Here is a 16,293-nt window from a genome sequence, read left to right as displayed (position 1 = left end):
TGTCGAAGCAACTGAGAAAGGTCCACACACGTCTGTGTGAATTCTCTCAAGGATCTTCGTGGCGTGACTATCCTTCTCGTGAAGGGTGGCTTTCACAAGCTTCCCCAAAGTACACCCCTTGCACTGATCTGACTGCGCAAGTGTGCCTTTAGGAAGCCCTGTAGTGATCTGCTGCAGTATCTTCAGGGCTCCATGGTGAAGGTGACCCAATCTCCTGTGCCATAACTCGCCATCATCCCGGCTCACCAATCCTTCTGCCTTGCCCACCATTGCTGTGCATCCATCTACATGCAACTGATAAAGGTTCCTCACTCAAACCCCTATCTTCCGGGTCTCACCAGTTGTCTTACTGCGCAGGAAATCCTTTCCCTTGCTGAAAACAACATCATACCCCTTGTCTTCTAACATCGCCATTGAGATGAGATTCTTCGTCAATCCTGGAATATGCATGACTTCCTTCAATACGAAGGGTTTACTAGACTCCCTCTCAAAGGAAATGGTACCGATACCGGTCGTGCTGTATCTACCAACATCGCCCATCTCGATGTGCACTCCAAGGTCTTTTTCCTCCATATCAGAGAACAAATCTCTATCTCCCGTCATGTGAAAAGACACACCACTGTCCAAGAACCACACTGATCCCATCACACTTGAAACCAAGCATGCGATCAATGAAAAATCAAGCTCAAACTGTGAGGCTAGAGCCTCTCCTGTTGAAGATCCAGCAGCCTTCTTGTTCTTCTTCTTCTGCGGACAATTAGTGGCATAGTGTCCGTGCTGGTGACAGTGAAAACACTTCACCTTAGACATATCCTGATTCTTGCCTTTCGCACCGGACTGAGAAGCTTTCTTGCTCTTCCCTTTCTTTGCTTTGGCAGCCAAAGCGCAATTCTCTTCATCAGATACCTTTGATGAAGATCCATTCTCACCTTTATTGTTTCTGAGTTTATCCTTGAGCGCCAGGTTGCTCTTGCTTTGGAATAACATTTGCAATCTGTTGAAAGACATTTCAACAACACTGCTGCAAATTTGATTTCCACCAGCTCAAACTCAACTGCTTCCGATCTAAAATTCGTGAGAACACAATATTTCTCGTACAGAGATTGACTATATGGGCATTCACTGGATATCTCACCTTCCAAAGGAAAGATGAATCCAGAGGCTACCTTGCCCGATTACAGACTCTGCCAGAAGAAATAGAATGTAAACACTTCCTGAATAGTAGATCTGATGATCAACTGCTCCGATACCATGTAGAAATTTTGAATAATATGACACATATTCATAGAGATTATCTTGATTATACACTTATAAGTGGAACATGCATAATACATAACCTCCTCTACGTTGATCATCAATATAGCAGCATCAATAACAATAAAACATCAAGAGCATTCACACATTAACACAGTATGTAACCTGGGGAAAGCATCTCACTAAAAACCCCACACTATCTGTATATTAATGATTGAGACCATGTAAGATTACAAAGTACAATGCTTATCACAAGCAATCCAGTACCAGCTCCACCTGTTACACACAATACAACTCAGATCTGATCTCCAAATCTATTCCACTGCTTGCCTGCCTCCACTGCTCAATACCTGCTCAAGAATGAATGAGAATGGTCTACCAAACTCGTATTTCACCTCCAAAGAATCACTCACAATGTGTAAGACGTGAGCAGAAGCTACAAACTGGGAAAATACATGAGCAAACTCATTGGCATACTCAATCCCTTGATTGTGCAAGATCTGATGCACAACTATAGTCACAACTGATAGCAATCTGATTCTCTAACACCTGTCCCTGCTGAACTGAACATGCACTGAAATGCAACTGAGTTAACTGATGTATTCTATAGTTGTATTATGAGTTAATAATTAGTTTAACAACTCATCATTAGTCTATCTGCAGTTAGACTAACTACAACTAGTTTAACCAAGTCAAACTGAACACAACTCCATCAATTCCACAATCAACTCCACCAAACTCAACTAATTGAGTTCTAACTGAAGTCATGCATGCAACAACTCAACTGACTCATAAGAAAAGTGTACTTCCTTCTGACAGCTACATGGGCCACATCTGTAGCTCAAACTGAAGTGCTCCAAGAGAATAAGATCAAGTTTATAGTCCAAATATTATTATGAGACAATAATATTTGACTTTTCTATTTTTGACAGCCAGTCTAAAAATAGACTTTGATCACCCACACTTTTGTCACCCACATTGCGATCAATCACACTGTGATCACTCACACTGTGGTCACCCACATTGTGATCATCCACATTGTGATCAAAAATAGAACTTGCACCATAATTTGCCTGCGGGCCCACTTAGTGAAGGCGACTCTTTTCACTAAGCTCCATCATCTTGTTGCAATCTCAACATTTGGGACAAAAGAAAATGGGAATTAATGACACACAAAACCAATAGACACTGGATTCGAATAGAGTTAAGGAATCTCAATACAAAAGAATAGTATAACATTTGTGTATTCTCCAAATCACTATAGAGAGAAAGAACAATGTTGGAAATCAGTTAAAGAAGAAATAGCAGAGAGACAAAGTGGGAACTTAATCCTAGGAAGGGATTTGAATCTGATAAGGAACACAAAAGAAAAATTTGGCGGAACCTTCCACAATGATCCGTCAAGAGAAGCTTTTGAAGGAGTAATAGAAGATTACAAATTAATAGACATTCCGCCAAGCAATGGTAAATACACTTGGAACAACAAAAGAATTGGAAAAAACAACATAAAAGAAAGGTTGGACAAAATTCTTATTCATGAAAGCATAGTTGCTGCTTAAACTCTTGTGAAAAGTAAAATTATTCACAACTCAGCTTCAGATCACAAGCCGGTGGTGCTAACGATGGGAAAGCTGGAAAATCAAGGACCCCTTCGCTTTAGATATAATCCATTTTGGGACAACAAGGAAGATTTTGGCAAACAAATAAAGGATAGTTGGAAAAAAAGTGTCATAGGATCTCCCCAGTATGTTTGGGAAACTAAGCTAAAGAACCTAAGGATGCACTTAAAAAACTAGGCAAGAGAAGATGATCTTCGAGACAAGGCTAGGAAGGTCGAACTGCAAAAAATGATGGATAACCTTTGCAAGGAAAAAGAGAACAAGGAAGAAAGTAAGAAAGACCAAATATAAGAAAAGGAAATATATATGGAAATATATAAGCAAAATAGGCAACAAGAAGAGGAAAGCAGACTGAAATCAAGATGTCTCTGGCTAAAATCCGGAGACAAAAATACAACCTTCTTCCACAATACAATGAAAATAAGGAGGCCAAAAATATCAGATAGAACAAATTCAAGTAAATGATCAAGAAACAAAAGGAGTAGAAGCAGTAAAAAACACATCACATAAACACTTCAAGGAACTCCTCTCAACAAGTGACTAGCAAGCAGATAATGAAGAAATTTTGCACCATATAAAAAAAATAAGCGACCAACAAAACAGGGAATTAGATAAATAAATTACTGAGGAAGAAGTCATAGAAGTTGTGTGGAATCTTCACCCTGGTAAGGTACCGGGTCCAGATGGGTTTACAATAGCCTTATACAGACAACATTGGGAAATTATCAAAAAAGACCTCATGAGAATGCTCAAAAATGCTTTCCAAAAAAAAAATATTGGAGGAAATACAAAATCATCCTTCCTAGCCCTCATTCCCAAAGAACCCAATCGTACAACCTTTAACAGATATAGGCCAATCTCCCTGTGCAACTCATCTTATAAGATTCTTACCAAAATTCTAGCAAACAGAATGAAGAAATTACTTTTGGAAATAATCTTTGAAAACCAAGGAGGATTTGTCCCCAAGAGGCAAATCACAGACAATGTGATAATTGTTCTAGAGGCTATCCACATCAGTATCCAAAGAAAAGAGAGAGGAATGATTGTTAAGTTAGATATGGCTTATTCGTTTGATAGAGTTAATCATAACTTTCTTGCAACAACCCTCAAAAGGTTTGGCTTCTCAACAAATTTCATAGAGATTATCCATGCATGTATTTCAAATCCTTGGATAGCCCCTTTAATCAATGGTTGGCCCAGTAAATTTTTCCAAAGCACTCAAGGGCTGAGGCAAGGCTGTCCGCTTTCTCCATTCTTGTACATCATCATGGCTGAATCGATGAGTGCTATGCTGGAAAACCAGAGAAAAGAGAAAAAAATAAACGGGATCCAAATATCGAGAGGAGTCAAAGATATAATCCATTCTCTTTGCAGATGATACCCTTCTCATATGCGGGGCATCCTTCATTATAGCAAAACGATTCAAAAAAGTCATGGATGAATTTCTTCTAGCTTTAGGAGGAATCTTAAAAAACTCCAAATGCAAAATATACTACTGGAACACCCACCAAAAACAATGCAGCGTATCTCTCAAATTGTGGAAACACTTTTACAAATAAACTGGAGCCACTTCACTTATCTTGGGTTGCCTTTAGCAAAGAAAGTGGTAAAATTAGAAGTTTGGAACAAGCAAGTAGAGAAAATGAAGGGGAAAATTTAGAATTGGCGAGTGATGTTTCTCAACCTGGCAGGAAGAGTGACACTGATTAAAGCACTTCTCTCGGCCTTGCCTATATATCAGTATGCAATCATTATGGCTCGGGCAAGCGCCCACAAGCAAATGGAATTGATAATTAGAAGCTTTCTCTAGCAAGGAGGAAAACAAGATAATAAAAAATTCAGCCTTGTTAAATGGGAGCAAGTCGCCCTTCCCTATGAAAAAGGAGGTATAGCAATTCATTTGTCAGGACTAATGAACATTGCTCTAGGGACAAAAATTATCTGGAGAATGATAAATGGGAATGGCCACTCGTGGTCAAAAGTACTAACATTGAAATACTTAAACTGTCATAGAATAAAGTTTCTCACTGAAACTATTCCAGACAAGCCATGCACCCAAATCTGGAAATTGGTAAAAAGGGTAATCCCTCTCATTAAAGATCAAATATCCAAAAATCCAGGGAATGGAAAAACAATTTCTATTTGGGAGGATAGAATAATGGGGAAAAATCCCTTAAATTAACAACAAAACTTAAAGGGACTTCAGAGATGGATGGAAGAGTAAAGTTTTAACACTCTTTATTTTATCTTGGTTTGGGATCAGAATAACTGGGTAAGATGGAAAAAGCTGGCAACACCACCAAGACTAAAAAGTAAGTGGGAAATTTTAAAAGCCCATTTGGCAGGGGCCGCCATCAACATAGAAGAGCAGGATGACTTTCTGTTTGGGATCCAAATGGAGGGGATTACACAGTGAAATTGGGGTACAACCTCCTCCAAAAACTCCACAATCAAAATGACTGGAACCTTTGCAAGGTAGCTTCGAATTCAAAGAATTTTCCCAAAATTAAAGTCTTTACATGGACACTTATCAAAGGTAAAATTCTTACCTCTGAAAATTAAAGAAAAAAGGAATTCAAGAGCCCTCAAAATATGTCATGTGTCAAAAGGAGGAAGAATCAATCCAACACCTCTTCATTAACTGTATGGTGGTGAGAGAGTGCTGGAAACAGGCAAGAAGTTCTTTGGAAATAAACATAAATCCAACAACTCAGTTGACAACTCTTCATAAAAATTGGGATAAAAGCTACCCATATACAAAGAAAAAAAAGGCAACAATAAACAGGATATGGAAATGCCTCCCTTCAATCATGTGTTGGAAAATTTGGTTAGCCCGAAACAAATGCATTTTCAAAGATCAAAAGCCAAATCCAGGTAAGATTCTAGAAAAAATTAGGGACAAGTTGCAGAGATAATAAGTACAGATGGAATCTCAAAAATGGACCAGAATGACTTACAACAAGAAGATAAAGACTGGTACAACAAAGCAATGCTAGAAAACAAAGTAAAAGTAGCATTTACAACAAAAAATAAAGAATTTCACACAAATAAGAATTGGAAATTAAGATTGGATGATAAAGAATTTGCAGAATGGATAAAAGAGCAGAAGAGACACATTCTCTTTTTTGAAGGAGCTGCAAAAAATAATCCAGGTAAAGCAGGGGCAAGAGGAGTCATTCTAGATCCAAATGAGGAAAAATAATAACCTTTGAATGGAGCCTTGGAGAAATGACAAATAACAAGGTTGAAGCATACAACCTTCTCCTAGGCACAAGGCTTTTAAACATAAATGTAATCAAGGACCCTATAATAATAGGGGACTCGGATATCATAATAGCAGCTTTGGATGCCAAAAGGGACTTCAAAAGCATAGCCATCAACAAAATCTATCAAAGGATTAGAAAAAGCTTTGAAACCCTAGGAAAAATAACCATAAAGCATGTCTTGAGAAATCAAAATAAGGACGCTGATAGTCATGCCAACAAAGCAATTGACAGACCAATTGGGATTGTCAAAGAGAATAATGAAGTTTATGAAGAAAGTATACCATGATCCCACAACCAGTATGAGGATCGAGAAAGAGGATATAGATCCGAAAAATCTCACAAGAAATTTTACAGGGGGGAAAATATAAAAGAAGAATCAAAATACCAACTCAAGTTGGAGATTACATGAAGAAAGCAGAGAATATAAGTCAACAGAGGTTCTCAACTGTAATCAGCATTGCATAGAGCACTCGACTCTCAAAATCCCAACATGCTACACTATATGATGAAACAAGATTCCAATTGTCCTCCTCTCCTGGGCGAGGTCGGCTTTAGTCGTGTCACCCACGAACGCTTGGACAGTAACGGTATTGCAAGCAACAGTCATATCTCCATGGTTGATTGCGCAAGCTCCCAGGCGACCCAAGACAGTAACGAATTCAACAACAACAAGTCTCCCCTCATCCGAGACCAATACATTAGGACAAGAAACCACAATTTTTTTTGAAGATTTGCACAAAGAAAGCGGGAAGAGACAGATGAAGAATCCCCGCGCAGGAACTGTTGGATCCAGAGATCAATGGATAAGGAGTTCTAGCAGAGGTATTGGGAGAGGAACTCGATGGAGGCAGATCAAGGGTCATCGGGTGCTAACTTGCGCAAGACTTAGTCAAAGCGAAAAGGCAGGAATTCGCAGGAGCGTTTATCGGGAGGAGATCATAGAAAATTTTAGGGGCGAATGTTCGCCCTTTGGCGAAATTAAGGGGTTTTAAATTTTTAGTGGGCGAATATTTTGTATCATAGTACATTTTTACAAATCACCTCAAATAGCCCACCTTATTTTAAGGGAGAGGGTAAAAAAGGTAAATTTATCCCTTGAAATTAGGAGTTACAACCTTTGATTCGCCCATTTTCAAGAATAGGTTTTATTTAAGTGAATCCATTCGCCCATTTTCAAGGATAGGTTTTATTTAAGTGAATCCTATGGGCCAAAGGCCCAAATACCATATTTATAAAAGAGGTATGGTAAGTTAATAAAAATATAAATAAATGAGAGGTATGGTAAATAAATAAAACATTTTTTATATTTACTCCATAAGTCACCTTATATACATGCTAGGGTGTAAACAAATAAAAATATAAGTAAAGTGGAGGCATGGTAAATAAATAAAACATCTTTTTATACTTACTCAAAAGGTATGGTAAATAAATAAAAATATAAATAAACTAGACGCATGGTAAATACATAAAACCTCTTTTTATATTTAGTCCATAACCTTAAGGCTCAAGAAAGAGGTTTTATTTAAGTGAGTCCTATGGGCCAAATACCATATTTGTAAAAGAGGTATGGTAAATTAATAAAAATATAAATAAACCAGAGGTATGATAAAAAAATAAAACATTTTTTTATATTGACTCCATAAGTCACCTTATATTTACGAACACTCAAAAAATGCGTTATATATAGGTGAATGTAGCCTATTTAAATGGGGGAATTAAACCAGCATAGATCCATCTTTACTCTAGATCTACTAACCCCCGAGTGGTATCAAATATCGTGATATGCAAACTAGCATAGAGTGAAAAAATATTTGATCCGATCAAGAGTAAAAATGGATGTTGTAATTTAATGTATGTTAAACATTTTATCTTGGTTAAAATAAATAAATAAAAAACATAAAAATCAACTATTAATTTTATTAATTTTTATAAATTACTAATAGTAATTTTTAAGCTCCAGGTTTATGATAACCCATGGTATTGACCCATGGTAATACCATGGTATTCATGTGAGCATAGACTATTTAAAGGGGAAATTATATCATCTTAGATCCATCTTAATTCTGGGTCTACCAAGTGCTCAGAGGGATAAATAGATTTCATCCCCCTAAGAGTGGTAGATGTGGAGTTAAGATGGATATAGGTTGGCTTTTATGATAATGAAGATATTAAATAGACTTAGGAAATTATATTGTAAAAAAATCTTAACGTGAATGGTTAAAGCATAGACATTGGACAAGTATATTTGTATACTTCTGTTTTAAACTGAAACAAATCCAGGGCTAAAAGGAATGGATTGATTGCGCTAGTCATCCTTCTATAACTTTCCAACATATGCTGGAGTAAACAGATTGTAATTTGGGTAATTTTTCTAATTGCAAATAGGAACATACTTGTGTATTGGCAGGGTGGTTACGAGGTCCCTAGAAGTGATGAATTTGAATTTTTCTTGGTTTTATATATAGTATTAGGTTTTTTCTCATGCTTTCTGTGAATGGCACAGGTGAATTTTATCCTACACCCACTAGGTTATCGATATGTAATTTCGGTAATTTTGATTTCAAAATATATTTTAAAGAAATGCAATGATTTCATTTGTGTATTCAATAAACACAAGATTTTATAATTGAGTAAAATATTCGCCATGCCTGGTGAGAGATTCGCCAAAAAATTATATATACATATCATATTATTGATAAAATCGCCTTCCATTTTTCCTATATACCATTGAGATTTGCCCATTTATTATACATGTAAATTTGGGGGGGTTCTTAAAATTTTCCCTAGAGGAGATTAAGCAGTAAGTGGTCTCTGGAGGTAACTCCTGATTCCACTCACCATTGGACACGTAGCAAGAAGGTGGGGCATGAATACCGCTTTATCGGGCGGTTATTCTCCGCACGATTTTCCCACCTGATTTCAAAGATCGTCGTTGGATCTACTGCACGGGGATTGATGGCAGTGGAGAGACGTGAAGTTTGATTTGATCGGCATTAGGTGGTGTCCGTCAGGTTTGACGAAGGACACCTACGGTGGAGATTGAGTCTATTAAAGGCTAGTTTTGATATTTGTGCCAAGTTTGTGGAAAAACGGAACTATAGTTCAGTGTGTTTGTTTTATTTCTCGCCTTTTCCAAAGTTAAGTGCAGGTTCTTTGGTTTAGTCTGTTGTTTCATTGTTAAGTGTGCGTTTTTGTATTTTTTGAATTTTTTAAGAAACATGATTGTTAAAGTAGCTGTGGGGACTGTGCTCCTTGTTGTGCACTACTTTGATCCATCCTTCCTTGGATTGTACAAGGACCTAGCTTCCTTTCCCCCTTTTTTGCAATATATAAAAAGTAACTGACTGTGTTATTAAAAAAAAAGGTTTTAAATTGAAGTATTCTTCCAATTACTATCCTCAAGGGAATAGGTTAGCATAATCAACTAACAAAAATCTCATTAGAATCATTAAACAGACCGTCGACCAAAGCCAAAAGAATTGGCACAAATCTTTGACATTTGCTCTGTGGGTAGACAAAATCAGTGAGAAGGCCTCAATAGGCACTTCTCCATTTAATTTGGTTTATCGGAAAGAAGTTGTCATTCCATCAAATCTAGCTATTCCCTCTATGGCCCTAGTGCAATTCATTGAAGAAACTCCTTCTTCTTCATTACAATTAAGGCAAGATCAAATTCTCAAATTAGAAGAGGAAAGAGAGAAAGCAAAGATCACACATGTCCGTCATCAACAGTTAGTTAAAACTTCTTTTGATGCAAGTTTAGTTTCCACCAAGTCATTTCAAATCGGAGATCTCGTCTTGAAATGGGACAAAGCACACGAGGAAAAAGGCAAACACACCAAATTCCAAAGATTGTGGCTTGGACCATTTCAAATTGTTGAACAAGTAGGCCCATCGAACTTCATATTAAAAGATTTATCAGGAAGAAGAGATTCTCTTCCTGTTAATAGGCTTATCTTGAAGAAATTATTTTCTTAGGAGATAACCTCTCCTAATTGTAACATTATTGCATTTATCTTCTTTCATTTTTTTATGCTTTCTAGGAAAATAAATGTTGAATAATATTTACTTTTGGCTTCACAATAAATCTTTTGGAACTATTTTTATTTTTCACATTTAAAAGTAGAGATTGTTAAGGAAACAACTATAACATTTGAAAATTAGCTAAGTTCCATAAATCTTTGAAATTTTCTTTTCCACCAAAATTATTTTTTCTTTAAGAAACCTCCAACTTTATAAAATAACTTTTGTTCTGCTATTAGTCAAGAAAAGTATCTTTAACAAAGTAAAGACTATTTGCATATAAGCATCTTCAACTCTATAATTATCATCCAAAACTCTTAAGGAGTCAATGGTTCTCCCCATCTAGTAAACTTTTCTCTTTTTAGAGTGTATTCTAAAATATACTAAAACTTAAAAGATAAGAGGTCTCATCAAGAGCTTGCTTACCATGTTCATAGGGAAATAATAGATTGACATTACCAATACTGCATACCAAAATAGGGTAATGGCTTGAGATTATTTTAATCTTAAGACAAGGGGTCTCATCACAAGTGAGCTTGTTCACTTGAATTACAACCGGTGAATGGCATTGTCATTATTTGGCCACCATACCAAGACAATGACTTTTGAGTAATAAAAACAATTTTTTTGCAAAAAATAAACTGTTTAGAAAAGAAAAAAAGAGAATAAGTATATGATTTTGGATTTATCTCTAAAAACTGCACTCTTATCTCGATGGGACATTGAATCATTGTTGGTTAAAAGGTAACCCTGTCGAGGCTATGGACGCTTGCTAGCAACAGAGGCTCTACCTATGACAAATGAGTACATTAAAAAGCTGATCTGCAAAAGCCCCCTACTTTATTTTTAAACTAGGTAAAGACTGATATAGACAAAGGAATTTTCATCTTTAAGAGGATATTAAATGAATTATAATTAGGTGAGTTTGTTTTTATTCAAAGAAATGTTACTTATCTAAAATTTCATTCAATTCCTATTTCCTGAACTATCTTTACTTTGAAAGTTTTAGAAACTTCAAAATTATCAGAGATAACTCATTCTCCCAGTGAATCGCCAATTGTTGTGTTGCACAAACACCCCCCCCCCCCCCCCCCCCCAAATTTGGTAAATTCATTTAGATAATAAATGGGGACCCTTTAGAAAATAATTTGATTTAAAATCATTAAAAATCCAAATAAAAAGTCCAAGAACCCCGATCCCAAGTTAAATTGCATTTTGCATTTCTCAAAGTCTTGTGTGCGACACTTAACGTTACCATTTGAAACATCACCGATTTGCGATATGTAGAGAATACAGGAATATTCCTTTCCGGTCAAATCATGTGAGACTTTTCGCATTGCAAAAAAGCAACAAAACATGTTAAACCTTCTTTTACATATTGTGATATGACAATGGACACAACAAACGAATTAACTATAATATTAAAACACATTCGCATCCATGAGATCGCAATCTCGCAAATCACAAAACTAGCAATCAAACTATTATGTGGCATTGTAAAGAGCCGATTTGTGAGAGAATTCAAACCCACTGACACATCATTAAATTACATTTCACGTATTAAGGATGGTACGTTAACAAGTTTTAATGATCTGCTCCGAAAAGATTGTTTGCAATAGACTACATTAATGTGAGTTAATCTGAATCTTACGCAGATATCATTTCAGGTTATGGATATTTATGACTCTGCAGCTCAAAAAATTCGATGTCTTCTCACCATTACGGGTGCATTTAAGTTTTTCAGTTTCATTAATTTGAATAAGGTTTCATATTTTCATGTCATTATATTTCTATTTTTCATCCTCCACACTATCATTCTCGTATTCTTTGTGGTGAGAAGACTATAACAGAGATTCGATTACTCGGCTTGATGGTTAAGATGAATAAGGGAAAGGTTACACAGTCCACGACTAAAGATGTACTGGAATCATCACATTTATTTTCTAATACAACTTGTCTACCAGAGTGTGGTGTCGGCTCCTGGGAGAATGTTTATGATATATTCGAGAAGGAAATATAGAAGGAAGCGATGATAGATGATATTCAATCCTCAGACGCTTCTTATCCTGAGGTCACATGCTTTGTTTTGCATAAGGTAGCATCTAGGCCAAAATTATTACCCTACACTAATATGGTGAAATGGGTTATTGAAAATGTGAACATTGAAGACAGAGAATTTGTAACCTCAAGTCAAGTGGTCATCGACTCTTTTAAACCAGAGGATATCAGAAGAATGTATCATTTACCTCAGCCGCACAAGGTTTATGATAAAGCATTTGTTGAGAAATTTGCTGCTGAAAATGAAGAACCATCTGAAGTTATAAAGCAATGGAGGTCAAATCCTAGCAAACACAAGATGGATAGAACTAGTATGTATTCGATAGCCTCTCTTGCCGCTCCTTATTTATACATTGCCGCATTGCTATGTAGATTATTTGGATATGCAGACGCTACCAAATTTTCAGTTGAATGGGTGCCTCTAATTGATGTTGCTTCTAATTCTATAATAATGGATTGGGCCACAATTTTGTCAAATAACTTAGACCACCATATCATAGAATATAGGAAGAACCATTTTGTATGTGTGCCTACATCATGGCCCTATGTGTTTCATTTTTCGCTTTCCAATTATGGGATGGAAGTGGACTCCTTAGGATCCAACACCAATTCATGTATATCATAAAGATCTTTGGAAATCTTGTTTCAATGAACGTTTCTATCAGATTTGTCAGGGGGTTATGCTCCCTATTCATCAGGTTGTATTTGATAAGAAAATCCCAAGGTTATCTGAAGAAGCCAAGGTCAATATTTAACCTCTGGTGAGATGGTTTGGAGAGGAATTATTTACATATATTCTACTTTTTGGAAGCACTGCTCCACCACATGTATTTCCGTTATATGTCCCTGATAAATTATTGGCCAAAGAAATTGTGTACCATACAGTTAGCAAGGGTGTAACCAGGTTTCCCAAAGAGTCAAAAAAATCTCTCTGGCCCAATTTTTCACTTTGGTGTCGTGTTTATTGTTTAAACGACTTCAGACATGCACAGTTTGAAGTCAAACACATTCACAGTTTAAATCTTGTTGAGTTTCATGAAAGGTAGTATGACCCTATTAAGGTCGTGTATAATTTTACCCCGGCTATTAAAGTTAAGGTGTTTATTCATGAGAACAATTGTTTTGACGATCTTTTTGAAACAGTTAAACAATTTTCCCAGGTACTGAGTTTAACTACCCTAAGACCAAATTCAACTGAATTAGTAGAATTTAAGGAGTACAAAAACCAAAGGTTAATGCATGTGCCTTTAAATCTACTTCAAATAATCTCGCAGGAATCAAAGGAAGAAAGAGTTTCTACTAATGTCTCATGGAAGGATTCAAAGAAAGCATCCAAAGATGCATGAATCACTAAAGGAGTCTGCTATATAGAAAGACATAGAAGAACTTTCCAACAAAAAGAATACCGAGAAGGGACTTGATCAGGAGCAAATGCAGAAAGAATGGGGGTAGTTTGAACAGATAATCAATGAACTGCAGGGGGTACGAGTGAAACACAAAATTTTCTCCAAACACCAAAAACTCCCAAGAAATCTTCAAAAAAAGCTCTCACTACTTCAAAAGATATTGAATTTAATCCTACTTTTCCTTCTTTAGAGATTGTTTTGAAAGAGGAGGAAATTCCTCCTTTAGATATTTTCTATAGTCCCAAACATCGGGCAGTCATGAAGAGACAAAGGAAAAAGAGAAAGATTGACCATGTTGCTATTATCTTGCTAGGAAACGAGCCAATGGATGTTGTATGGAAAGATACACCTATATATCCATCTGAAAATTTGACCAAATTATCTCAATTTGCAAGAACTTATGCTGCTGCAACAATTGAAAAAGTAGAAGAAGTGAGAAATTTGATCAAAGAAAAGGAGGAAAGAATAAAGCATATGGGAGATCAGCTCATAAGAGAAAAGGTGAATACACAGGAAAAGGTTAAATCACAGCTTGAACAAATGCAACAGAGTTTGGAGAGCATAAGACTTCAAAGCCAAGAATAATTAAATGCCAAAGACGCTGAAATCACACAACTACGATTTACTTTATATCAAATGAAGGACTACCCAAAAATTGATGAATTCATCAAAGAAGCTTTAGAAATCAATTCATTTCTATCAAAGAAACAATCAATCTTTTGTAAGAAATTAATAGAGATTAGCCCATTGTGCCAAGAAGCTGATGCATTAGTGAGTCAATTCACATATGCTAAAATCAACTTTGAGGAAATAGATGAAAAGATTTCAAACTTGATCACATGGTAGGACAATTCAAAGGGAAAAACAACATAATTGCCAAAGATCAAAGAATATCACAAGGACATTCTCTTTACTGATTGGGAAATCTAGATAAAACAGGCTGAAAGGGAAGTTTCTAGCGCAAGTGAAACATCAAACAATATGATAGAAATTGTTAATGATAATCTTTGGTATGTAGGCTTTATTCAAAAATGTTTGCCAGGTAATCTGCTTGAGATCAAGGATTTGCAATCAAGTTGGCACGAAAGTCTTGCAACAAAAGAACAACGGATCAAACAACTGTCACATTTGAATTGGGAAGCTTATTGGTCATACCTGGTAAAACCGCATAGTCAATTGATGGCCCTATGATGCTTAACTAATTCTATCATCCATATGATGCCATCACTATCAGATACAGTCTATGCGGGACAAGTGAAGATAAGCATTAGGCAGCCTCTAGGAGTTCAGGGAATGATAGATATCTACGAGAAGTGGAAACAAATTAGAAGCCAACACCAATCAAGATAAAATTTTTGAGTTTTAAATCAATTTTATTTTTTCATTTTTGGCACTGATTCTAAGGAGAGTCATTTCAATCCTCAGAATTTAGTACTTAGCTATTTTTTGTAATATTTTTTGATATTTAAACCCCTTTTGACTCTTTAAAAACATACACTTCTGTACTTTTAAAGGCTTTCTTTAATTTTGAAGATCTAGTCCATGAAGTTTATTTGAGAAAGTTTGCTTAGAATTGCACTTCTGTTTTTCTGTGATCGATCTTGGAGAAAATGCATGGATTGCAACGTTATTTCTATGGATCAATCATCTCGCATTGGGTACTTTTATCATTGCGTAGTGATTATTTTATGCACTGTTAAGATATTTCTTCTATATGTGCATTACTTGTCAATTATGTTTTAATACAACTTGTTATTTCTTCACTTTTGAAACATAGTTGAGCTGTCATCCTCTTTATTTTTGAAAAGAAAAATTCTATTAGATATTTGATGTGATATGTTTTACAATCAACCATTTCAATTAACTATTTAATCGAAATAGTTGTTTCTATGAAAGTTTTATACTTCTTGTATGAATAATCTTCATTATCATTCAAGGTAGTAATTTATCTTGATTGCACAAATATTGATTTAATCCTGGGTAATAGCAATATATATAGATAATTTGATTTTTCTTTTGAAACCACCCTCATCTACCAAATCATCTTTGATAATCAAACACATACCCCATCCTATCATCTTTCAAATTGGGAAACTGGTCCCATAATTCCAGTCAGAACCAACAACCCAAATGGATAAGGGATGGTATTCAAGTCCCCGACCGGATATTTATCCCCCATGTTGTCACAGTGAATTTTGAGGCTTCAACAAGTCAGTAAGTCTCATTTGTAGGCCCCACTTCCTCAATTGGAGCTAGGAGCTCAAGTCATGTCATAGTGGCACTATTTTTCACATTTTACCTAGAGGGCTTGTAAAAGCGGGTAAATGTGGGAGGGGGCATTACAGATTGGTATCAGAGCATGGTTCAAATACTTGGACTGGATGGGCTAGAAGCTTGTCGTTATGCATGCATTGTCATGCACGGGGTCGTTGTATGCAGTTAGTGTTATCATGCATGATGTCAATATGAGGGCTTGTAAAAGCAGGTAAACATGGGAGGGGTCATTACATATTGGTATCATAGCATGGTTCAAATAATTGGACTGGATGGGCTAGAAGCATGTCGTTATGTATGCATTGTCATGGTTATGGTTGTCATGCACGAGGTCATTGTATGCAGTTAGTGTTATCATGCATGATGCCAATATGTTGATATATATATATATAT

This window comes from Pinus tabuliformis, chromosome 9, assembly GCF_031772625.1.
Source record: "Pinus tabuliformis cultivar Carrire ecotype Pingquan chromosome 9, CPIR1, whole genome shotgun sequence".
NCBI lineage: Eukaryota > Viridiplantae > Streptophyta > Pinopsida > Pinales > Pinaceae > Pinus > Pinus tabuliformis.
The sequence above is the reverse complement of the archived record's forward strand: the minus strand, read 5'-3'. Positions refer to the sequence as shown.